Raw genomic sequence first — 24,235 nt, 5'->3', positions numbered from 1 at the left:
TAGTAGAAGCTCACAAACATTCTTGCCCAGACTAGTTGCAATCATGATCCTTAGATCTCAGTCTCCTGAGTATCTAGGATTGCAAGCATAAGCCACCATCATCCAGGTCCCTTTTTATTTATTTATTTTAACAGAGTGCTTATTCATGGACTCTGTCCCCAATTTTCCATCTTGTTGTTAGTAACTGGAAAAGTCAACCAGAGGAATGGTAATGAGTGCAGGCCTTCAACCTTTCTGGTGTGGATACAAAAACCTTTTCTACTATGTGTCCTTGCCTTGGCTTTTTAGATACCTTCAATGGTAATGCCATTCATCATGGAACCTCAAGCTAATGAGGCCAAAGCCTTGAGCCACGGATTGTGAAAGAATAGATCTACCATTCTAGAGGTGGTGGTTTATGGGCCAGCATGTTTTAAACACATTGTATTGATTGATAATTGATTGTGTGTGTGTGTGTGTGTGTGTGTGTGTGTGTGTGTGTGTGTGTGTGTGTTGGTACTAGGGCTTACTCTGTTGCTTAGTTTTCTGCTCAAGTCTGGTGTTCAACTACTTGAGACAAACTTCTATTTCTGGCTTTTTTGTAAGGTTAATTGGAGATAAGAGTCTCACAGGCTTTTTTGCTCAAGCGAAAAACCGCCAGTGTGTGGCTTGTTTTAATATTGTTTAACAAACTGCTGATTCACAAACTCAGTCTTCAATTTCCCATCTCATCACCAGAAACCATTAGCCCCCATTTCTTTTTTTATTTTTTATTTTTTATTTTTTGCTGGTCATGGAGCTTGAACTCTGGGCCTGGGCACTGTTCTGAGCTCTTCAGCTCAAGGCTAACATTCTGTTCTGAGCTCTTCAGCTCAAGGCTAACACTCTACCACTTGAGCCATATTACCCACTTCCAGCTTTTTCTGGGTATGTGCTGAGGAATGGAACCCAGGGCCTCATGCATGCAAGGCAAGCACTCTACCACTGAGCCACCTTCCCAGCCCCTAGCCCCCATTTGTTTATCTTCCAAGTGAGGATGATTGTAATGGTATGATTTCCAGGCTGGCAACAGAGAGATCTGCTTAGCCAGAAGCTGTAAGTATGCCAGGAGCTGGTGGCTTAGGCCTGTCATCCTAGCTACTCAGGAGGCTGAGATCTGAGAATCATGGTTCAAAGCCATCCAGGGCAGGAAAGTCTTTCAGACTGTTACTTCTAATTAACCACCAGAAAACCAGAAGTGGTGCTGTGCCTCAAGTGGTAGAGCACTAGCCTTGAACAAAATAGATGAGACACCACCCAGATTCTGAGTTCAAGCCCCAGGATTGGTGTGAACATGAAAGACAATGTGTGTATGCACCCTCTCTCCACCAATCACACACTGGAAAGTAGAGAAGTGGAGGGGAATGGCACCAGAACATCCAGACACGTCACGAACCAATCAAGCTGGGGCAGTGCCTTTCCCTTCTGGAATGCTTGGGGATTTCCTTTCTAGCCTCCAACTCAGAGTCACTCTTCCACTGCAATTCAGATTCTGGATAGTGTCTACCTGAGCCAGGACAAGTTCTTTCTTTCCTTTTCAACTCTCTCCAGCTGGGCTTGCTTGGTCACTGATATGTAGCCTGTTGTTTGCCACTCAGGACTCTAGCTCAGCCCATGGGGAGGAACAGCAGCGGTGGGCCTCCTGGCCCAATCCATGACTCTACAGCATCCTCTCCTGGCCAGCCACAGAGTTACAGGCACTCTTGTCTGGTTCTGGTTTCATAGTTTATGTTTCCATTCCTGGGGCTTTAACTCAGGGTCTGGCCTATTCTTGAGTGTTTCGTCCTCATGCCTAGTGATCTACCACTTGAGCCACAGCTCTACTTCCAGCTTTTTAGTTGATCATTTGAGATAAAAAAAATCTCAGGCTTTCCTGTCAGAGCTGGCATTGAATGTTATTTCTCAGCTCTCAGCCTCTTGAGTAACCTAGGATTGCAGACATCAGTCACCACCACTGGCATCCAACTAATCCTAGCTTTGCTCCTCACTGGCAGAAAGACATTTGGAAAATTATTTAACTTCCTAGTCACTTGTTGGAATGTTGAAAATGATTTGCTTTTGTAATGCTGATCCTAGGGCTTGGTGCTGTCCTTGTGTTTTTGTTTGTGTTTCTTTTTGTCTTGTCAATTGTGGCTTTAACTCAGGGCCTAGGCACTGTCCTTAAGCTTTTCTGTTCAAAGCTAGTTAGTGTTCTACTATTTAGAACCACAACTTCACTTCAGGGTTTGTGGTGATTAACTGGAGATAAAACTCTCACTGACTACCCTACTCTGGTTGGCTTTGAATCCCAATCCTCAGATTTCAGCCTTCTTAGTAGCTAGCATTACAGGCACGAGCCACCACCATCACCCAGATCCTTGAGCTTTTTTTTAACTCAAAGTTGGTGCTCTACCATTTGAACCCCAGCTCCACTTCCTGGTGTTTGGTAAGCCCCATGACTGACAAAACAGTCTCATGGGCTTTCCTGCTTGGACCAGCTTCAAACCACAATCCTTTAACCTCAATTGCATGAGTAGCTGGAATTAAAGGCATGAGCAACTGGCACCCAGTTTTTATGTTTCTTAAACCAAATTAAGTCACTTTCCAACCCCCAACCTTTAAGAACTTCTGTTTCAGAATAAAAGTCAAATTCCCCACCATAGCCTGAGGGGCTCCACCTTAGCTAGTGGTTCTCAAACTCCTCAAGAGAGCTTGTTTGAAGCAGGAATGTGTATGTGTATGTATATCCATTCTCTAACCCCCACTCACACTAAAGTGTTAACCTTCAAAAATAAAGCTTTTCTTTTTTCTCATTGTTACATCTACAGTGTCTACCACTAATAAACACAATAGACATAAAAGTAATGAACCAGACACAAATATATGCATTATTAAAGTCCCTGAAGTCATAATGAATTTCCCAATTTTTATTTAAAGCATGTACCTACATATACAAGAATTTAGCAACTCAACAAACTTCAACCGTTCCCCATGGTATAACCCCTGCTTTCACTGTATATGATGTTGGTATAATTTGTGGAGGGGAAGGGAAAAAACAAATCGTTAAAACAGGGATACAGGTGGACCCATTGCAACAATGAGATGTACAAGTCGTTATGTCAAAAAACAAACTTTACAACTTTGGGGGGGGGGTTGAGGAGGATTCTGTGGGGGGGGGCAGAGGGAGGATGGGAAGGAATGGGAAGGGGAAACAAAGGAGGAGGCTACAATGCTTGATAAGAAATGTACTCATTATCTTGCCCATGTAATTGTAACCCCTCTGTACAGTATTTTCACAATAAAAAAAAAATAAAATAAAAAATAAAATAACCAAACTTCAAGTAGGATAAACTCAGAAATCCACACTGTCACATTGTAATTAAATTGTTGAAGACAGAGAACCTCCAGAGTAATACACACAACTCATCATACACAAGAGATCCTCAATGAGATTATGACCAATTTCTCATCAGAAACGTAGGAGGACAGCAGACAGCAAGAGCAACAAAGTTAAAGTAATAAAAGTAAAAGACTATCATCGAACCTTTCCAAAAGAAGAAAACCTGGACACCAGTAGCTCATGCATGTAATCCTAGTTTCTCAGGAGGCTGATATCTGAGGATTGCAGTTCAAGGCCAGACTGGTCAGAAAAGTCCCCATGAGACTCTTATTTCCAATTAACCACTCAAAAACCAAGTGGTAGAGCACTAGCTTTGACCACAAAGAGGCTCAGGGACAGTGTCCAGGCCCTGAGTTCAATACCACACCTGACAAAAAATAAAATTAAAAAATAAAAAGAGAAAAACTTTCCTCAAAAAATGAGAGCTGAGCTGAGTACCAATAGCTGGGGGCCTGTCATCTTAACTACTCATGATTCTAAATTTTGAAGATTATCTCCAATTAACCACCAAAACAAAACAAAACAAAAAGCCAGAGTAGAGCTGTGGCTCAAGTGATAGAGGACAGGCCTTGAGGGAAAAAAAAAACTTAGGCATGGCATGTATGCCCTGAGTTCAAGTACCGGGACAAGCCCTCTCCCCGCCCTGAATCTTTCCCAAAAGAAAAAGCCAAATAAGAGCAAAAAGGTAAAAAATTCAATCTTAGTAGCCCTCTCAAACACACAAAAATAGAAATAAAAGCAATGAAGTGAGCATGCTGGTAAATCTAAATAAGGCTTTATTGTTATAAAACAACAGCTATGGGGGCTGGGAAATGGCTCAGTGGTAGAGCGCTTGCCTTGCATGCATGAGGCCCTGGATTCCATTCCTCAGCACCACATAAGCAAAAAGAAAAGAAGCCGGAAGTGGCGCTGTGGCTCAAGTGGTAGAGTACTAGCCTTGAGCTGAAGAGCTGAGAGACAGCGCCAAGTCCCAGAGTTCAGGCCCCATGACTGGACAACCCCCCCCCCAAAAAAAATCCAGCTATAAACAATAACTAGTTACATATTGTTGTTGTTGTTGGTTGTGGGGCTTGAACTCTGGGGCCTGCACGCTGTCCCTGAGCTTTTCAGCTCAAGGTTAGTGCTCTGCCACTTGAGCCACAGTGTCACTTCCAGTTTTCTGGTGGTTTTTTGAAGATAGGAGTCTCATGGACTTTCTTGCATGGGCTGGCTTTGAATCATGATCTTCAGATCTCAGCCTCCTGAGTAGCTAGCATTACAGGTGTGAGCCATTGACCCCTGGCTGGTTACATATTTTTAAAAGAGAAGTTCTATGTTTCAAATGTAGAATCTCTAGTTTCAAACTAGATCCCTCTCACTAGGCAGAGGATCTACCACTGGAACCCACTCCCCTAGACCTTGCCTTTCATTAATTTGAAAATATCAACCCACTGCCTCTTGATTGCAAAGCAAGAATCATATGATAAATTATTTTTCTCATAGATGGTATTATCTGCCAGTAACTCCTAGTGGAAGTGGATATTTCCACCACCAAGTGAAGTGAGAGAGAATAAAGGCCCAGTGACCCAGTGGTCCCAGTGCAGGGAATCCTGCATAAAAGAAGAGAAATGTACATGTAAATGATGGAAATCCACAGGAGGTAGAGAAATGCAGCCTGCACCTGGCTTCACCTCCTGACTTTCCCTTTCCCATGCCTGGTTGAATCCTTCCTGGCCATATTTATTACAATGTATCCTTTCTTAGCAATACCTCCTGTACCTCAGTTATAGGTTTGAAGTTTCTCTTATTCTGAGAGTTTGTTTGCTTTGTGGTTTCATCTTGTATATTCTTACAGCCTTTTACTTTTAATAAATCATTTCTTCAAGTGGTGTGCCAGAGATTTTGAGTTTTTTAAAAATAAAATCGTATGGCATCAAACATAAAGAATCAAGGTTTAATTTTTAATCTGGATATCACTCTGGTAGTCTCTTTGATAAGCTCTGGTGGTGCCTAGGACTTCATTGTGGTGCACCATGGATTCACACATTGTTGGACCCAGTCCTAGGACCTACCCACAAGAAAACTGAGGTCTTTGCACTGGGAGTCTGGGGTTAGTGTCTGTGCAGGAGCAGATCCTAGGATCCCATGGCCCTGAAGAAGGACAGAGGTGCTTGGCCACTGTCCCAAAACATTGCCATGGTGATGAACATAGTCATCCACCTTGACCTACCTGAAGTCATTGACAACAGTCCTCAAGGTCTAAGAGCTAGACCCCGGCTGTAATTGGCCCATTCTTCCCTGATGTCACTGGGTCCAGCTGGATTGGTCCATTTCCTCACTGATCTCACATGCCATTGTGAGATCCCTGCAGTGGTTCCAGAAGGTAGGTAGTTTCTTTGCAGTGCTGAGATCTCCTTGGATGACTACTGGACTAAGTCAGAGCTAGGTTGATACTTTTTTTAGCTGGGGAGGGAGGTTTTGTGTTGTGTGGGTTTGGGGATTTCTGTTATTCTGTAGTTTAGATTGTGCTAATTTCAGTTAAGATATACTACCACTGAATTGATTTAGCTGTTTCATTAAGATTTGATACCCAACACATTGATTTTGCTAATTTTAATTATGATTTGCTACCTGCTGTATTTACTTAGCTAAGTATAGTTAAGATTTACTATGCATCATATTTAAGGAGCTAAGTTTAGTTAGGGTTGATTCCCTGCCATCCCATAAAGAAAATGGAGTCAAATGACAATGGATACACTACATTCTCCTCCAGGGAAGATGAGATCTTTGCCAGTCAATACCATGTACAGCATGTACATTGTCTATGGCAGCTATGGGGAAGTGAAGGCCTATCTGCCTCACAGACAGTGAGGTAGCAGTAAAAATACTGGAGAGAGAAGACTACCATATGCTGGTAGAAAATGAAGTGGATATTGTTAAGGCTCTGAATCACCCCCACATGATTAGGGTGTTCCAAGTGATCCAGGGAGAGAAACATGTCTACCTGGAAATAGAAATGGCCACCAAGGGAAACCTGCAAAAGTGGATCAGAGCATCATGCCACCTATTTGAGAATGAATCTAAGTTTCTGAAGCAGATAGTAACTCCTGTGCAGTACTTTCATCTGAATAGGATGGCCCACCTTGACCTAAAGCCTGACAACATCCTACTGGATGAAAATGGCAATACTAATGACTTCGGGTTAAGCCCGAGGATTGCCCCAGGGCAGTTGCTCACAGAAATGTGTGGTGCCTACATATTCCATGCCCCTGAAACCTGCAACAGGTTTCAAGGTGGATCTCTGGGGCCTGGGCACCAGCTTGGTTTTTATGATTACAAGAAAATTCCCATTTAAAGGGACCACTTCCATTCAGCTATGTATACCAATTATACAGGGCAGGTATGATGTACCATATCACCTGACTGCAAAAGGACATAACATCCTTTCACAGCTGCTAACTGTAAACCCACAGCAGAGGCCAGATACACACCAGGTAATGGTTTGATAGAGTTGAAGAAGGCTGTCTGTGTCCAGGTGAGCCACTGTCCAACAAGTTAGGTCGGACAATTGTCACCAGAATGTGTTTCATGGGATCCAACAAACTTCAGGCCTACACATTGGTACTACAGAGAATATTTGATGAAGTGATGGCCACTTACTTTCTGATAAAAGATGGCTTAAAACAAGATAGTGCCAGCCCTGTGAAACTAAATCAGTGCACCTGCTGTGTTCAACCATACCCAAATGTCACAAACCTTCCCACTTTTCTTGTAAAGAGATCAAGTTTAACATGACCACTTCAGTCTCTTCTGCCAATGTGCAGTGAGACGCAGTGCTGCCTCCCTGCCATTCCCCTCTGCTTCCTGCAGAGGAACTCCATTCCCAGTATCTCACAGCATACTTCAGTGGCTGCCCTCAACTGCTTCTCCCTCCTGACGAGCTATGAAGAGACAGCTGTAAAGCAAAAGCCCTGCCCTCTGCAGAGCCCCAGGATGAGAACAGAGTCTGCAGGGTTAGCAAGAGACAGGGCTGCAGCGAGCCTGGAATGAAGCTTAGAAGATATGGGGTTTGGTATGCCAGAGGAGGCTGCACAGAAAATTCATACTACTGTGTTCCCAGCATACCTAGCAAAGACTGCTGCTCTTGCCTTGGGAACAGAGATAAAACATCAGAGGAAAATGCCTTTCCCTCTGAGCAGCCTAAGAATGATAACAGAGACTCTATCTCAAAAAGAAAATGGGGCAAGAGGGAAGTGGTTAGCAGGATAGTAGTCCCTGCTCTTCACAGATGGTGCTGCTGTCTGCGAACCAGGGAACAGAACAGTTACAGGGAAGGCAGAGAAGAGCCCTGAAAGACGTCAAAGCCATTCAGAGCCAGAAGCCCTATCACTGACATATGAAGCTTCTCACACACCCATCTGGAGACAGCAGAACAACCCCAGCCCCAGGGGGTTTGGAAGAACAGGGTCATGCAAGAGAAATGAGCCTGAGTCTCTGAACACTAATAACCCTATTAGAAGATGGCTCTAGTCACAAATTGTACTGCCTGAATACACTTAAAACTGATTTTCTTAGGGAAAACAATGTGAAAGTCTTTCAAAGACAAAACAGGAACAATCATTATCATAAGGAAACAATTGAGGTCAAACTGTCTGTGGTTGCCTAGAAATGCTGTCCTCTAAAGAGAGGACATCCTTAGAACACTTCGGATGAATGAGAATAGCTTAGAAGTGTTTGTCTTCTCACTTTAAAACTAGCTAAATGACTTCAGCTTTTAAGCTTGAATTCTAATTTTACTTAGAGTGTGTAGACAAATCCCTATTCCCTTTGTTTAGAAATGTATGTGGTGTAAATCTGTGTATTTTATAAACCTATGAATCTATGAATACTATAGTCTATAATAACCTGTAAATTTATTCCCTTATGTAACTGTAACCTCTCTATATATCACTTTGACAATAAAATTAAAATAAAAAATCTGAATTCTAGAAGTAATATTATAAGCATTATGTAACTCTGTTCTTAAAATCGAGAAAACCCAACTTTATTTGCAAGCAACAGAGAGAGAAAGAAGAGAGAGAGAGAAAGAAAGAAAGAATGAGAAACCAGCATCAGTTGCTGCTGGTGAAGATCTTGAATTCTGCACCTCCTCTCCTGTGAGAAAGAGACTCACGAGTGATTACCACTGCCTGTGGTCACGCCCCCATCACCATGACTAGGCACATAACACAAAGGAAATAAGAAAAGTCAATAACACACATTCTATCCATTTCCCCAAGGCTGCACAGCCCAAGGGATCAGAGCATGAAGATGCATCTTAACATAGACTGTGAATTTTCAGTTCTAGACAAATGACTGCCCTGGCAGAAAGAAAAACTAAAGGTTTTTGTTGTTGATGGCAGTGGTGGTTGGGGTAAAGTTTTGGTAAGATCAGCTTGGTTTTACTTTGACCTTTTTCGCTTTGTTCTTTTCTCCTTAAAAGAAATTCTTTGTTTTTCCTTGCAGCTTATGAAATAATTCTTTCAGCTTTTTTTTCTATTTTCCAAATTATATTTTTCATTTTAAAATATTTTTCCTCTCTCTATCCATGCCCGCTCCATGTTTCCTAGTCACAGAGCTTGAAGTCAGGTTATGAACACTGTCCCTGAGCTCATGTTAAGGCCAGTGCTCTACCTCTTGAGCCACATTTCTACTTCTACTTCTGAATTTTTTGGTGATTAATTGGAGATGAGTATCCTGGACTTTTGTTCCCAGACTGACCTCAAAACTCAAACCTCAAATCTCAGGTGTACAGGCATGATCCACCTGTGCCCAGCAGCTTTAGATGCTTTAATTTACATGTAGGGCTAGGTGCTGACTCTGAGCTTTTATGCTCAAGACTAACTCTAGCACTTGAGCCACATCACTTCAGGTTCTTTGGGGATGAGTTAGAGATAATAACCTCAATGTCTTCCCTACCTTGGTTGACTTTGAAGAGCCTCAGATCTCAGCCTCCTGAATAGAGGAGTACACATGGGAGCCATAGGTGCCTGGCCAATTAATAAGTCCCCAAACTACCTTGAATACTTTAGAATGACAAACAGTTTTCTACTGCCTGGATTTCAGACACACTGCAGGTTGTAAGGGAGGAACAAGCTGTGTTGGAGAACCAGAAATACTTGCTCAGGGTGCTAATGTATCAGAGAAACTATTCACTGTGAGGAGAACTGTGATTTACTCTTTGAATCAACTAAATTCCTTTCTTTCTAGTCTTTTTCTTAATAGAGCACTTCACTTCATTGTTTTTCAATTCCAAAAAATTTAAACTTAAATTTATCCCTTCTTTGAGAATTGAGTACACAATAAATGAGTTTCCTCATTTGTGTGCCTGTTTTCAAGGGCCTGATATGGGTCTTGTGTCCTATTCCACCATGGCTCCTCCTGAGATGAGCTTTCTCAGGAGAGTCAATGATTGTGTAAAAGATCTGATAAATTGACAGGTGTTATAGAGGAGTCTGGGTGGACTCAAGTGACTGGATGAGATTGTACTCATTTATACATAGCACTGATTTAATATTTCAAATGAATGAAATGTAATCTTATTTCTTACTACAAAGCAATATATATACATTTACATATTATATATATATATGTCTGTCTTTGAAAGAATTGCAAACTTTATTTTAGAACTATATGAAACTCAAGAAAAGTAGAAATTGGTAAGGTTGATATTTCAAAGTAGAAATTGGTAAGGTTGATATTTCAAATCAAGTAAACAGGTTGTATTTTATTTTACTTTTTTGCATGTCAACTTTATGCTTAATTCACACTGAAATTTTCAAAATCAATGAGAGTGCATTTCAAAAGCTGCTCACTTTTGGCCATTTAAAAAACTTTTATAAGCATGTATTAGTATAACATGTGGTTCTGGGATTTATTTTTTCCACATAAAACTATCCATGATAAACTGTCTGCCGGCAGGTATTCAGTGTGAAACATTCCATGATGACCTGTCACCACAGTGATGAAATGAGGCATGTCTTGCCTTCTATTTCAACTGTCAATCAGAGCCACGTGTCACATTTGTGAGTAGTTGGGACATTCTATTTCCTGTAAAAGTCCTAAGAGATGGGAAATCTGAGAAGCCACTGTAGAGGTATGTACATACTGAAGTTCTGAATGCTGCTTTTATCCATGGGACTGCTCTATCTTAATCTATATTCCTCATTTTTTACATTCTGTAATAGTTTTATTTTTTTTAATCTTTTTTTATTTTTTTTTGCACTCCACGTGGCTGGGAAAGAGAGGAGAGAGAGAGGAAAGAGCTAGAAAAGAGCAGAAAGAGGGGTAAGAACAGCAGCACTCACGTGGTATTCAGGTAAGAGGTAGGTTTATTCAGTAGACCTGATGGGACCAGGCAAGGTTCGCACTCCACGTGGCTGGGAAAGAGAGAGGAAAGAGCTAGAGCAGAGAGAGCTAGAAAAGAGCAAGAGCAAGAGAGAGAGAGAGAGCTAGAAAAAGGCAGAGAGAGCAATAGTTTTATTTTTTAAATTTAATTGCCACAATGATGTTACATTTATATCCATAAGGTAATGAATACATTTGTAAATGTTACAAAATTTCATTAAAATATTCAATTAAGTTATGAAACTAATTTTTAAAATATTTTAAATTCTAAATATTGTAGTTTTTCCAATGTAGGGTTTGTAAACATCTTGGAAGAGAAAAGATAACAGGGAACACAAGTACTCTCCCTCCAACAGGTGAGGGGACTCGTGATACTGAATAGAACAATGTCAGAATTTGAGATGTGGCTTAAGGAGTAGAGTGCCAAGCTTGAGCATAAAAGCTAAAGGAGACTAAAGCATCATGAATTGAAGGCTAAGTATCAGCACAAACACAAGGAAAAGGTGAATATATTAATAAAATTCCATGAAACATAGGTTGTATATCTTCTTCTTCATGTAGATGTCCTTAGACATAGTAATCCAGAAGTTTGGGATGGGTTTTCAGGGTATAGTGACTGAGAGAGTACTGATAACTTAGTCCCTGTTAGGCAGATAATGGTGTAGTGATGACAAGGAATTGGGTTATCAGGATAGTGGAGTGGACACGGGGTGATGGAGGGAAAGTAGCTTGGGTATTAGTATTAGCATTAGTTTGTGCGAGTTATGCACTGTGGCAGTGAATGTGTATCTACAAGGGAGATCAACTTCTGCTCTCTTGCCCTGAGGCAGCTAGTGAAGGTGAGACTTACTGAGTTCCTGGCTGGTGAGGAGGACCTGAGAAGGAAGATGCCTGTCCTCAGCTGCCCTTGTCCCCTTACTTGTTCTTTCACTCAGCTCAGTAATCACCAGAAAGTTGTCACCATCCTCCAAGCATCAGTTCAGTAGGACACAAGGCCTCTGTTAATTAGTTTTAACTGCTCATCAGGGATGACCAAAGAACAGTGAATTCTTGGAACAGACATCAAGTGGCAATTGGTTTGGGATGTTCTGAGTTCTGAGCCTTCTTGGGTGCCAAGTAGAACAATGGTCACACGTGGGGTCACCTACTGGTCAGGAAGGTTCCCTAGAGACCTTTGACTGAGAAGATGCTGAGAGAGGATTGTCACAAGTGAGCACCCTCTCATGTCCTTCAGAGAAAGTCTATTTATAAGAAGCTATCCTATTTTTGGTCAGGAATAGAAAGGTAGAGGCATTAGGCACAGGTTCATGATTTGAACCTTTCCCTGGCTCAAGCTGTCCCCTAGAGCATTAGTATTCCCAGAGTCACTTTGTTACAGAGGATTTAAGACTAAGACTTGCTCTTGGTTCTGGATTCCATGACATCATGCAGAGGAATCAAGAGTTGGGAGAGCTCTGTATCCAGCACCCAATTAGATTCTTTTCTCATTACCATCACTCAGGAGTGTATTGAATCTGAGGAAGTGTTCAAAATCTCTTACTTTCAATTCTTGCTATGATCTTTCCTCAGGGCTGGGTTGAAATCACAGGAAACAGTAGATGTTCTCTATGACTTGCAAATTATTTAATCACATAAAGAAAGTAGACTTCAGGCTCACCTGTCTTTCCCCATGGTTAACCAATTGGAACAACATAGGCAGACAACTCCAAACATGGAACTTTGCACAGAGTAATCTATACATTGTATAGATTCCATATTCAATTTGATTCCAGGACACCAGGACTCAACCCTTTGATTCCTGTCACCTTTTTCTCTATCTGATGTGTTATTTCTATGTGAACTGCTCTCAGTGAAAGTATTTGCCCACATAATCACTCTGTGATGTTTAAGCACTTGCCACACCGGAAAAATCTTCATGTTAGGTTAATTAGGTAGGTGATCAATGAGAACACCACATGTTATTCAGGCAAAGAGCAGTTTATTTCTGAACTTCTGGTTTAAGGCCAGTTTGGGGATTCCAGGTGGCTAGAAATGGCCAATTCACCCCTGGGCCATGTCTTATCTAGGGCATGGGTGAGGAGAAGGTGTGGTCAGGTGAGGGAAGTTGTGGTCAGGTGGGGGAATAGCTGTGGCCAGGTGGGAGGTGTGGCCACCTCAGATGCGGCTATGATCTCAGAGCCTGGGACCCTCCCACAGTCAGATGAGAGGATGACCAGGGGCAGACCACTATGTGATCTCAGAGAAGGGGGAGATGACTGCTTCCAGGTATGCCAGTTATATAGTTCACACAGGTACTGGTAGAAGACATATACGGATGCGGGGGGCGGGGGAGAATAGTCATCTGCATGGAGCCCTCCCGGAGTGTACCTTACAGTACTCAAGCCCACACTGACTCAGTCAATTTGACCAAAGGATTAAGAAGACCAAAATCTTGAATAAGTCCTGACAAAATGGACCAATCTCTCATGCTTCTGCTAACAGTTATTTTACTCTCAACTTCTGTGAGAAATTACTTCGGTTTTTGTTAGCTTCCATGTTTGTGTGAGATTGCTCAATGTCTTTCTGTACCAGGATATTTCACTTCATGTAATATCTTTCATGACCCTTCAACAGTCTTCTCATCACACAAAGAAAAATGCGTTCCAGATGTTAGATATGCAAGCAATGCATAATGAAAACATAGAACATCACATTGTACTTCAAAATAACAGCAATATAATTTGTAATCAAATAAAATCTTTGAAAAAAATTATTAGGAATTGTCACATGGTCAGCTACTCTACTCCCAATCTCTGTGAGAAGTTGGTTCTAGTTTTCAAAGCTTCCATTTTTGTGTGAGATTGCTCAATAGCTTTCTGCACCTTGTAATTTAACAATATAGGATCTTCCATAGTCCTCCAAGAGATTGTAAATGACAGCCTTCTTCTCACCTCTGCTTTAATACTTCACGCTTTAGTTTTCATTTGCATTTTGAAGAACCCCTTAAAATCTTGAGGGAAAGCTAGGCACCGGTGGCTCATGTCTGTAATCCTAGCTACTCAGGAGGCTGAGAGCTGAGGATCATGGTTCAAAGCCAGCCTGGACAGGAAAAGTCCATGAGACTCTAATCTCCAATTCACCACAAGAACACCAGAAGTGGCACTGTGGCTCAAATGGTAGAGCACTTTCCTTGAGCTGAAGAGTTGAGGGACAACACCCATGACCAGAGTTTAAGCCCCATGACGGACAAAAACAAACAAAAGAAATAAAATCTTGAGGGGCTAGGTAACACACATTGCCTCTTGTCTTCTTGTTTTAAAAGATACATTTTATTTTTTTTATTCTGCATTACCTCTTAGAAAACTTTTGAACTCAAATGACAGTTTTCCTTAATGCAAGAATTACAATCAACAGCACTGTACCAAGAATCTAGACTTAACATCTTTTTGTCTTTTGAAACACATATCCAATATCAGTATAGCATTGAAACCAAGGTGCATTACACAGATAAACTTTTTAACCCTCTTTGTAAACCTTTTAAAAAAATGTTTAATACATCCAAGGGGCAGTTCTAGCAATACCAATCATATCACTCAATTTACCACCAGGTTTTCAGGGTCCATCTGCAAGCAAGAGAGGACAAAGGCCACTCACCCCTCCTATAGAATGGACTAATTCCCATCTGCCTCTTTAAGGTTAGGTGAACTGCCTTTGTGCCAGCTTGCCCTCTTCACCATGTGTGGACTTCCCCAGGCCTGGATAAGCTTCACTTCTGCCTGTTCACCCCTCACGGTTAAAGATAAGTCTTCTATTGTCTCATGTTGTTTTTCCCTTTCCTTTTTTTTTTGGGGGGGGGGTCTGGTCATGGGGCCTGAACTCTGGGCCTGGGCACTGTCCCTCAGCTCTTCAGCTCAAGGCTAGCGCTCTACCACTTGAGCCACAGCGCTACTTCCGGCTTTTTTCTTTTTGCTTATGTGGTGCTGAGGAATCGAACCCAGGGCCTCATGCATGCAAGGCAAGCACTCTACCACTGAGCCACCTTCCCAGCCTTTTTTTTTTTCTTGGCTGGAATACCCAAGCCTCAACAGCTATGTTATACTCCAGGAAATTCTACAACGTTTTGAAAGTGTGTTCTTAAAATCTCTTGTGTAGCTCATGTGTATCAGAACTGTAAACTTAATTCTCTCAATTTCTTGTGCCATGTATAGAAAACTGCCAATGGGCACATGTTCAAACTGTGCGCTTTTGTCTTTTTCTTTGAAACAACTGACATTTGATGATGTGACCATGGATTTCTTGCCAGCCAAGTGGCTGTGCTGGACCCTGGCTTAGGGGGCTCTGTACATGGATGCCATGGTGGACAACTACAGGAACCTGGTCTTTTGATTTCTGCACCCTTTTGTCTTGGGAAGGGAAGGTGAATCACATAAATGTTGGGAGAGAAGGTGAGCCAAGCCAGGTGCCAGTGGTTCAAACCTGTAATTCTAGCTACTCAGGAGCCCTAGATCTTAGGATCGAGGTTCAAAGCCAGCCCGGGCAGGAAAGTCCCTGAGACTCATCTCCAATTAACCACCAGAAAACCAAAGTGGCACTGTGGCACTCACCTTTTGCTGAAGAGCTCAGGGACAGCACTGAGACCCAGAGTTCAAGCCCCACAACCAACCAAAACAAAAAATGGTGAACCAATACAACAATGATACTCACTAGACACTATAGATATCATGTTGGAAATGATGTGTACCAGGTAGGAGTAGAGTATTGGTAGGGGAAAATTCAGAAAAAATGAGGGAGGGGGTAACACTTTTTAAAAAGAAATGTACTCTTTTTTTTTTTTTTTTTGGGTCCAGTCGTGGGGCCTGAACTCTGGGCCTGAGCGTTGTCCCTCAGCTCTTCAGATCAAGGCTAGCACTCTACCACTTGAGCCACAGCCCCACTTCCAGCTTTTTTCTTTTTGCTTATGTGGTGCTGAGGAATCGAACCCAGGGCCTCAGGCATGCAAGGCAAGTGCTCTACCACTGAGCCAACTTCCCAGCCCCAAGAAATGTACTCTTTACATTACTTATTAATACTCCTGTCTTCTTATAAGACCTTTACAATACAATTTAAAAATAATTAAATAAAAATTAAAAAATAAAGGAAGTGGGCAGCTCAGGCAAGAGGATCACAAGTTTAGCCAAAATAGTTAAATTGCAAGACTACATCTTCAAAACCAAAAGCAAGAATTCTTAGGTAACAACACAAAAAATTCCAGACTCTAGGAGACTCCACAGGACCACTGATTTCTTTAGCAAAATGTGGTAAAGTAAATAGTGCCTAAAGGGTCATATCCATACAGAATGTATGGATGTGATTTGTATGCTACATCAATCAAATCAAGACAACAAAACAGAGAGACATATTGACATATCAAGATTATTTGATGATATTAGGGAGTTACTGCCTTTTCTGAAATGTGACAATGATACCAAGATTATGGAGACAAGCACACTTATCCTTCTAAGGTCTATTTACAAATAATAAAGAAGAAAGAAAATAACCATGAGCATATGTGGAATAAAAAGGACCACAACTATGTTCAAATCGGCTGGTAAACTTGGGGAGTATATACAATACAGATCTGAAATAAAGTATCTTTTAATGAAGTTGTAGGATTTTGGTTTGGAATTTATAATCATTTAAAGAATGAGATGTGCTGACATCACCAGTTTGAGACGCTGTTTATTCTCTAATCTAAAATGCCACTGTTATCAAACTACTTATGTGCTGGAATGTACTTTCAGTTTGTTAATCTTGATCCATTAATTGATCTGATCAGTCTGGGCAGAACTGTTTTAAGTGAAATGGAAAAAAATTATAACAGACTATAACATAAAACAGACTATTTCATTGGGACCTCCATAGCAACACAGAAGGCTTGGAAACAGAAGGAGTTGAAGGGAAGTGGACTGGGCCTGTGCCCTTGCGAGGATCAGTGTCTTGTCCACAGGGATGCAATCCTTGTGGGCAGAAGCTGTCTAAGATACCGCCCCTCATGTGCAAAATCTGTCTATCAGCTAGGACACAGCAGTGGAGGGAGCCCCGACTTATCCCCAGACCACCAGATACTCACAGCATACTTTATAAACACCATCTTTACTTTTATATGCATGGAAATGCCCATGTTGGCATTCAGAACCAGTCCTTTAACACCACAACAGCAACAATGACAGCATAACAGAAGAGTTCTTTTATCTGTATCCATCATTGCACACATTTGTACCAGTTATAAAATATTGGATCATCTAGATGCAATTTGAGAACATTTGATTACATAATATCTTGTCATTAATTTCCTATGTCCACTCTTGGGGTGCTCTGCTGATTTGTGTATCAGATTTCTGCCCTGGGCAGTTCTCATTTTGTCTGTTGGGTTGTTTTGGGTTGTTTTTCCTCCTTGCTTTAGGAACTCCTTCCTGTGCAGAGCTCTAGTGATTTTCAGAATCACCGCACATCATCATGGAGTGGTGATTTTTGTTTTTAAATTTCATTTCTGTCTAGAACAGATAATCTGCAGATTGGCCCTACATTGGTAGGGAGGATAATGAAGGAATCTACCTGCTTGGGATAGAGAGCTATTCTGTTGCTCAGATCCAACCCCTCCCTCCTCCATGGATTCCTTCCTTCATGTCACTGGGAGTGTATTCACTCACAAACTCATTTGCAAAGCATTCTTCACCATGTTGTTCTGTTGCTCCCAAAGCACCCGTGCTCACTGCTAGCTCTTCAACTTAGGCTTATGAAGATAGCAAATATTTACTCTGGAGCATTTTATCTGGAATTGATTGTGATCTTCATGGAAATCATAGAACATCCAGAGAAAAACTCACACAATCCCCCCTCAACACACAATCACACAGAAACACACACATACCTCCTTTTCAATGCTGTTTTCCTTAAGTGTGTTTAAAATATTTCTTATACTGAGAATTTGTCATGTTGAGAATCTTGGTGACTAGGTAGGTCTATGATGTTAAATCAGTCCTTAAACTTCACTGCTCAGAAGGTTTGCACTATCATATTAAAGGTTGTGAAGACTCAAAACCAGGCCAAGGGGTGAAAATCTAATGACTTATCATTCCCATTTTACAAGGAAAGCTCTTTCCATCCTGTTCTTTTGTCTGTTGTCAATTAGTTAATATACTGCCTGGTGGTTAACCTGCAGACTCCTAGGAAAAACCAGGCTTGTGATTCCACAAGGCCTTAGATGAGGATTTGGATATCAGAGCCTATGAAAGTAGGTTCCAGAAGGATGAAGTATAGGTCCTCAGATTCCCCACCCAATGCAAAATATTCCTTGCAAACTTGGCTGCAATACAGGACATTGGGACCTGTATTGTGGAGGAGGCACAACTTACTTGATATAAAACTGGAAGCGTAATATATGACAATATCTAGTACACAGAAGATTGCATAGAGTCTCAGTTCTCCAACCTCTGGGATTTTCTCTTCATTATCAGCTGCTAGGGCATAGGTGTGCCATTGTCCTGACTGAATGAGAAACACCCCATCGGGAAAGTTAGAAGACGGATCTTCAGTTTTGCTCCCCAAACACTCAGGGGTTCAAGTAACCTGCTTGTGATGACCTGGAGGGTTCCCTCTCCAGACTCTGAGTTCCTTGACTCCTGTTTTTCAGAAGAGAAATTACTGGAAATATTCAGAGTCTCTGATTCTTACTGCATTGTATTAATCAATTTGAAGAGAGAGATTCAGGAAAGGAGTATTTTTAGGAGGAGATTCTATTCCTTAATTGAATGACCACATGGAGATCTGTTTGTCCAAGTAACACACACACACACACACACACAATTATAAAAATTTAATACCTAAGCTTATATGAAATATCATGGCAAAAATCACAGATCATGTGGTCCATGTGTTCTTAACTATGTTTTATATTACTGTCCAATGACAAAGGAAGAGCTAAAAATAGAAGACTAATGGTTGAATACAGACACATAGGGCAATCTATTAAGAAATGTGATTGATGCACAAAAGTGAATGTGAGACAGACACACTGACACTCAGTCAAAGAGACATATAGACACACAGTTTCCCCACACACTAGTTCCCCATAGCACCATATTCAGGCTACCTGGTACTGATACAATTGAAGATTCTGCTGGGCATGAGAACATGTGAGCAGCAGAGCCAGCAGCAGGATTCTTATGCTGTGGAGCTTTCTATCTCCTAAGGGAGAAGCTCAAAGCAGCTCTGTGGTTGGGTAGGGTGGCATCTCATGGGCTCAAAGCCAGCCTGGGTGGGAAAGTCCATGAGGCTCTTCTCTCCAATTAACTACTCAGAAAAAAGTGGAAAATGGTGTTGTGGCTTGAGCACAAAGAGACTAGGGACGGGGCCCAGGCCCTGAGTTCCATCCTCAGGACTGGCAGAGCCAAAAGGAAGGAAAATGAAGATATTGATCAGAAGATGCTGGAATTGAGTCTGAGAAGCAAACCACTGAGTCAAACTCTGGTTTTATATAGACTGGATGTGTTTCCTTAGGAGACATTTCTTAGGAAGGTAACATCAAATTTGATGTTACCTTTATTTCTCCCTCTGTCTCTCTCTGTATATAATATATAAATCTCTCATGCAAACAGCATATAACACCTTACACAAAAATAAATGCATAATACAACATGGCTATATAATGTATAGTATACACATACAAAATTTATATTTTTATGTGTGTGTGTGTGTGTGTGTGTGTGTGTGTGTGTGTGTGTGTGTGTGTGTGTGTGTGTGTGTGTGTATTGTCAGGTTTGGAGCACTGTCTTGGATAATGTAATGATTTTTGCCCATGCAAGTCTATTGAGTCACACCAACATTCAGAAGGGTTCATCTTCACAAGTTTATCTACCTGACCATGTGACTCTACTTTCCCAAATCAAAGTAATACCATTCACCCAGCCCTGGTGGGTCACACCAGCCATCCTGCAAACTCAGGAGGCTGAGATCTGGGGGGATGGAGGTTCAATCAGGAAAGGCTCCCAGACTCCTCTCTCCAACGAATCGCCAAAAACCCAGATCACCACAAGGTGGAGCTGTGGGTCAAGTGTTAGTGCACCAGCCTTGATGAATGAGCTCTGGGGCCGAAGTCACAATCCAAGGTAATGCCTAGGACATGGAAGATAAACTCCTATGAAGCCACAATCCAGGTTCCAATTTCAGTGATTTAAATGTAAGGTGCATGCCCATTTAATTGGAGCTGATGGGTATGTATAAGAGAGATTTTCTGATTAATTACCAAAGGCAACTTAGAAACTTCTGTTTCCATATATTCCCACAACTCTTGCTTCATTACAATCATCTGAGAAGAGAGAAAGAAGCAGAAGGGAAGGCCAGTGCACAGGCTCCATTTTGTGGCAGATGTCTCCTAACTCTGAGCAAAGAGAGGCCAGCAGACAGAACAACTGAATAACGAATGTTCTCCATTCATCTCTATTCCCATAGTGGGGAAAAAAGCAGTGATTTACCTTCCCCCTTCCAAATGTAGTGGATGTGGTCACTCTAGATGCCAGTTTCCAACATGATCCTTCTCAGCTCCATGTCTTCCTCTTCAGTGACAAGGCTGCCTGGTTTTCCTGCATGGAAGAGAAGACAAGACAGTAGCCACATAGACCATCATACAACCGGCTGTATACTGCATCCTCTGGGGTCTCCTGTGCTGTTTCCTGATTCAGAATCTCACCATGTCCCCTCAGCCTCCATCCAGGGACTCTGCCTGGCCCTCATCTGCTCACCTCAGTCCAATGACTCCGATAGCCCAGAAACTCAGTGTCAAATGGGGAAGAGCTTTATTCAGTGGCTAAGCAAGCAGACAAAGCACACATAGCTAAGCTGAAAGGGCCCAGCCCAACCTCACAGAGGGTGGACTTCTCACAGGGAGGGAGAGAGAAACACATGCAGCTCCCTGGCTGTCAGGGGGTATTTCTAGGGTAAGTGGAGGGATCTGACCCCAAAGCTAGCAAAGCTGGGTGTTTTATTTTTGCTCTAAGCACTCCTGGTGTTATTCTTTCTGAGTTTCTGCCTGTTGGGGGCATTTATTCCAGGTAAGAAGCAGCCTGCCACAAAACAGATCTCTATCCTTGAGAAAAGGCTGGTGCCCTGTGATCTGCATCATGGACAGGAGGTGGCTTACATTGCAGGGGGGTGGGAGAGAATTTCTCAGGGAAGGCACAGATCCTGCCAGACAAATGTTCATTCTTGGGGTGAGAATTTCATTGCTCAGGAAAGAATGTCTCCTGTTGTCTTTCTTTGAAGCAAAGATGGTGCTTCTCTGTTTCTAAACACCATGTTGCTGAGTTGCCTTCACCAGGCCTCATTTTCCTCCATATCCTGCCTCATTTTCCCCTCTATGACTCTGGTCCCTTGATCTTAGGGTTGCTAGATGGATGAATATCAGCTGTATTTGCTCTAAACTGACCACACTTCATTTTGCCCAGCCTGTGCTGCTCCAATATCACTTGTCAGCTGGTCTAAGGACTTGAACTCAGAACCTGCCTGTTGTTCCTGAACTTTTCCACTCAAGTCTACCCCTGGAAAACTTGAGTCACAGCGCTAATTCCCCCTTGTTGGTTGTTTTGTCAGAGATGAGAGTTTCAAGGATTTTCTTGCCTGGACTGGCTTTGAACCTTGGTTGCCAGATCTCAACCTCCTGAGAAGCCAGCATGAGAAGCCACCAGCACCAGGCTGGCTTCATTGTCTTGAGACCCAGATTCAGGGTCGTTGCCTTTTCTCCCAAGGAAGATCAAGGTCAGAAGGATAAACACACTTGAGCAAATGAATGCACCATCCCAGCTCTCCAAGCTCAGTGTAGAGGTGGCTGTGGTTTGCTTCTCTGCATAGGAAGAAGCTGCAGTACTTACCTGCCAATATGATCGTGCTGGTTTTCCTTTCATCTCTATTCACAGAGACCATTTTCAATGTGAGGAATTCATCTGTAATTTTCAGTATTTAGATATGGAAAGTGTATTCTGGAAATTCAAAATAACGATGTCACAATACAAGAAAATAGATGGTTCATTGTGTTCGGTAATGTCTCTGGTGACATGAGAATTCAGTCTCAAGAAACAAGAGAAGTCCCATCCTGCAGGATGGAATGGGGAGTCTTTCTTGGAAAGCTGGCGATTGCAGGGGGAGTCCTGACTCAAACACCTGCAGCCCAGAAATTCATGTGCACCAAGCTTATAAGGACAAGAACTTCATATTTGGGTTGCAGGCCCTAGTCTTACAAAAGCATACCACAGAGGTGAACACTCAGGGATGAGCAAAGCAAACCATGTGCAGAACTAATCAGGAGTGAGCATTCTCTGTCGCCAAGCTTTCTTGGGGCTAAACAGCATGGCACATGCAATTCTAAGAATGGCCCATCTCATGTCTAGGCCTTCGGGAGCTGGAAGAAATGCTCCCACAGCCCAGCAAGACACAAGGATGGCTGTGAACACACGGAGAAGTTACTCAGACACAAGCATTAAAAAAAAAGATTAAAGAGAGCAAAATCCTTTTACGGGGAAAGGAACAAAGATAAGTTAGGGAAAGGGATTCACGCACAGGCATTCAGAATAAAAGCAAGATATACAGAGCCAGAAGCTCCCTCTTTTTGGCTTGGAAAGGCAAGCAAAGGATGACTTTGTCTATCTGAAGAACGAACATGTGAAGAGTGAGTTGCAGGAAGAACCAGCGACGAGAAAGTGTAACACCAGCAACAATGAAGACCAAAGATTAACATCCAATTGTGCAGGACTCTAGGTGAGAACCTGTTATTATCATATAAACACCCCTGATGTGAAAGACCTCAGTATTTCTTACTTAGACAGCATGTAGCCTATGCTGGGCTGCACCACTGTCTTTCTGCTTACCTGCCTTCCCTGATTGATTGTTTTTTAATTTGTTCTTTGCTTTTTCAAAAAACCCCATTACAAACTCTGCATAAGTGAATATTTTTATGGAAGTCAGTATTTGGAATGTTGCTTCCTTTTTTGGCAAGATGAAAACCATTGGTGATTATTTCACATCACCATACACACACCTAGTAGATTAGGCCTCTACCTCTTGTAACTGAAGCATAAAGTCGGCTACCCTAGGAGATGAGCATCTGTGGTTGGATTATGGGGACTTTCCCGGTTATTGTGGAGGATCTGCTCCTTCAAGCAGGTCTCTAACTCTACTGAAGAGTCTGGTCACCTTTCATGGCAGCTGCTGCTATTTTGATTGGGGGAAAAGCTTGCCCTGAAAGCATCGTCCAGGTTTCTAGTTTCTTTCAACATCTGCTCATGTCACTGCAAAGCATCCCCAAATGTTATCCACAGCAACATGGAAGGCTTGGAAACAGGAGGAGGCGCAGGGAGGAGGACTGGGCCTGAGTCTTGCAAGGTTCAGGGTCTTGTTCATGTGGACTCGGTCCTTGTGGGCAGGAGGTGTCTACAAACCCCACCCCTCATCTGCACCTCCTATGTATGACCTAGAACCCAACAGTGCTGGGGGCCCTAGCTGTACCCCGAATCTTCATATACTCACAGAGTGTTTTATAAACACCATTCTCTTGTTGTATTGCACAGTGCTTTACCATTTTACAGTAGGAATGAAAGCTTTGAAAGAACAACAAAAAGTACATATTTAAATCATTATCATCGTAAATATTCTCACCAGTGATGGAATTCTGTGCAATCCATAAAGAATGTGAGAAAATTCAATTTTATACTGTCTGATAATTAATTTTATAGCTCTACTCTTTGGGTGCTCTGCTGATTGTATATCAGATTTCTGGCCTGAGCAGTTATCATGTTGGATGTTGGCTTACTCCTCCTTGGTTTAGGACCTTGATCTCAGAATCACTGACATGTAATTGTATGGTATTTTTGCTTTTCATTTCCAGCTCCAACTAGAACAGATAATCTGCAGATCTGTCCATTCAGCCAGTGGTAGGGATGGAAATGAAGGACTCCAACCTGCAGGGAATGGAGAGCTGCTGTCCTGTTGCTCATATCTAAAGAATACCCTGTGGATTTCTTCCTCCTGGTCACTGTGAGTGTTTCCACTCACAAAATCATTTGGACACCTCCCTCAGACATCTTGCTCTTTCTTTCCATCCAAAAAGTATACAGACTGCTAGCCTGTCAACTTGTGCTAATGAAGGTTGCAAATATTTACTATAGAGCGTGTTATCTGGAATTGTCTGCTGTGATCTTCATTAAAATCATGAAATATCCAGACAAAACCTCAGACACACACAGACAATGATACACACACATTATCTATCGATCAATCTGTTGATCTATCTATCTATCTATCTGTCTGTCTGTCTGTCTGTCTGTCTCTCTGTCCATCTATTTATCTATATATACTTATCTACACACACATACATGCACACATATCTCCTTTTTTTCAATGTTTTCTCCTTAAATGTGTTTCAAGTACTTGCATAACTGCGGCTTTGTCATGAGGTGAATAGCTCTA

At 42.0% G+C, this 24,235-nt stretch overlaps 1 long non-coding RNA gene across 1 annotated transcript; it reads left to right on the top strand.

Annotated features, from left to right (window-relative positions):
- Window positions 1–5,783: 5,783 nt before the first annotated feature.
- LOC138824944 (uncharacterized) lies at window positions 5,784–11,263 on the top strand. Its single transcript, XR_011371238.1, has 3 exons — window positions 5,784–5,822; window positions 10,337–10,511; window positions 11,119–11,263. It is a non-coding gene; the product is annotated as an uncharacterized lncRNA (long non-coding RNA).
- Window positions 11,264–24,235: the final 12,972 nt, after the last annotated feature.

The sequence above is a fragment of the Dipodomys merriami genome, unplaced genomic scaffold, assembly GCF_024711535.1.
Source record: "Dipodomys merriami isolate MVZ:Mamm:240054 unplaced genomic scaffold, mDipMer1.0.p SCAF_130, whole genome shotgun sequence".
Lineage (NCBI taxonomy): Eukaryota > Metazoa > Chordata > Mammalia > Rodentia > Heteromyidae > Dipodomys > Dipodomys merriami.
Note: the sequence above shows the minus strand (reverse complement) of the source record. Positions and strands in the feature narration are given on the sequence as shown.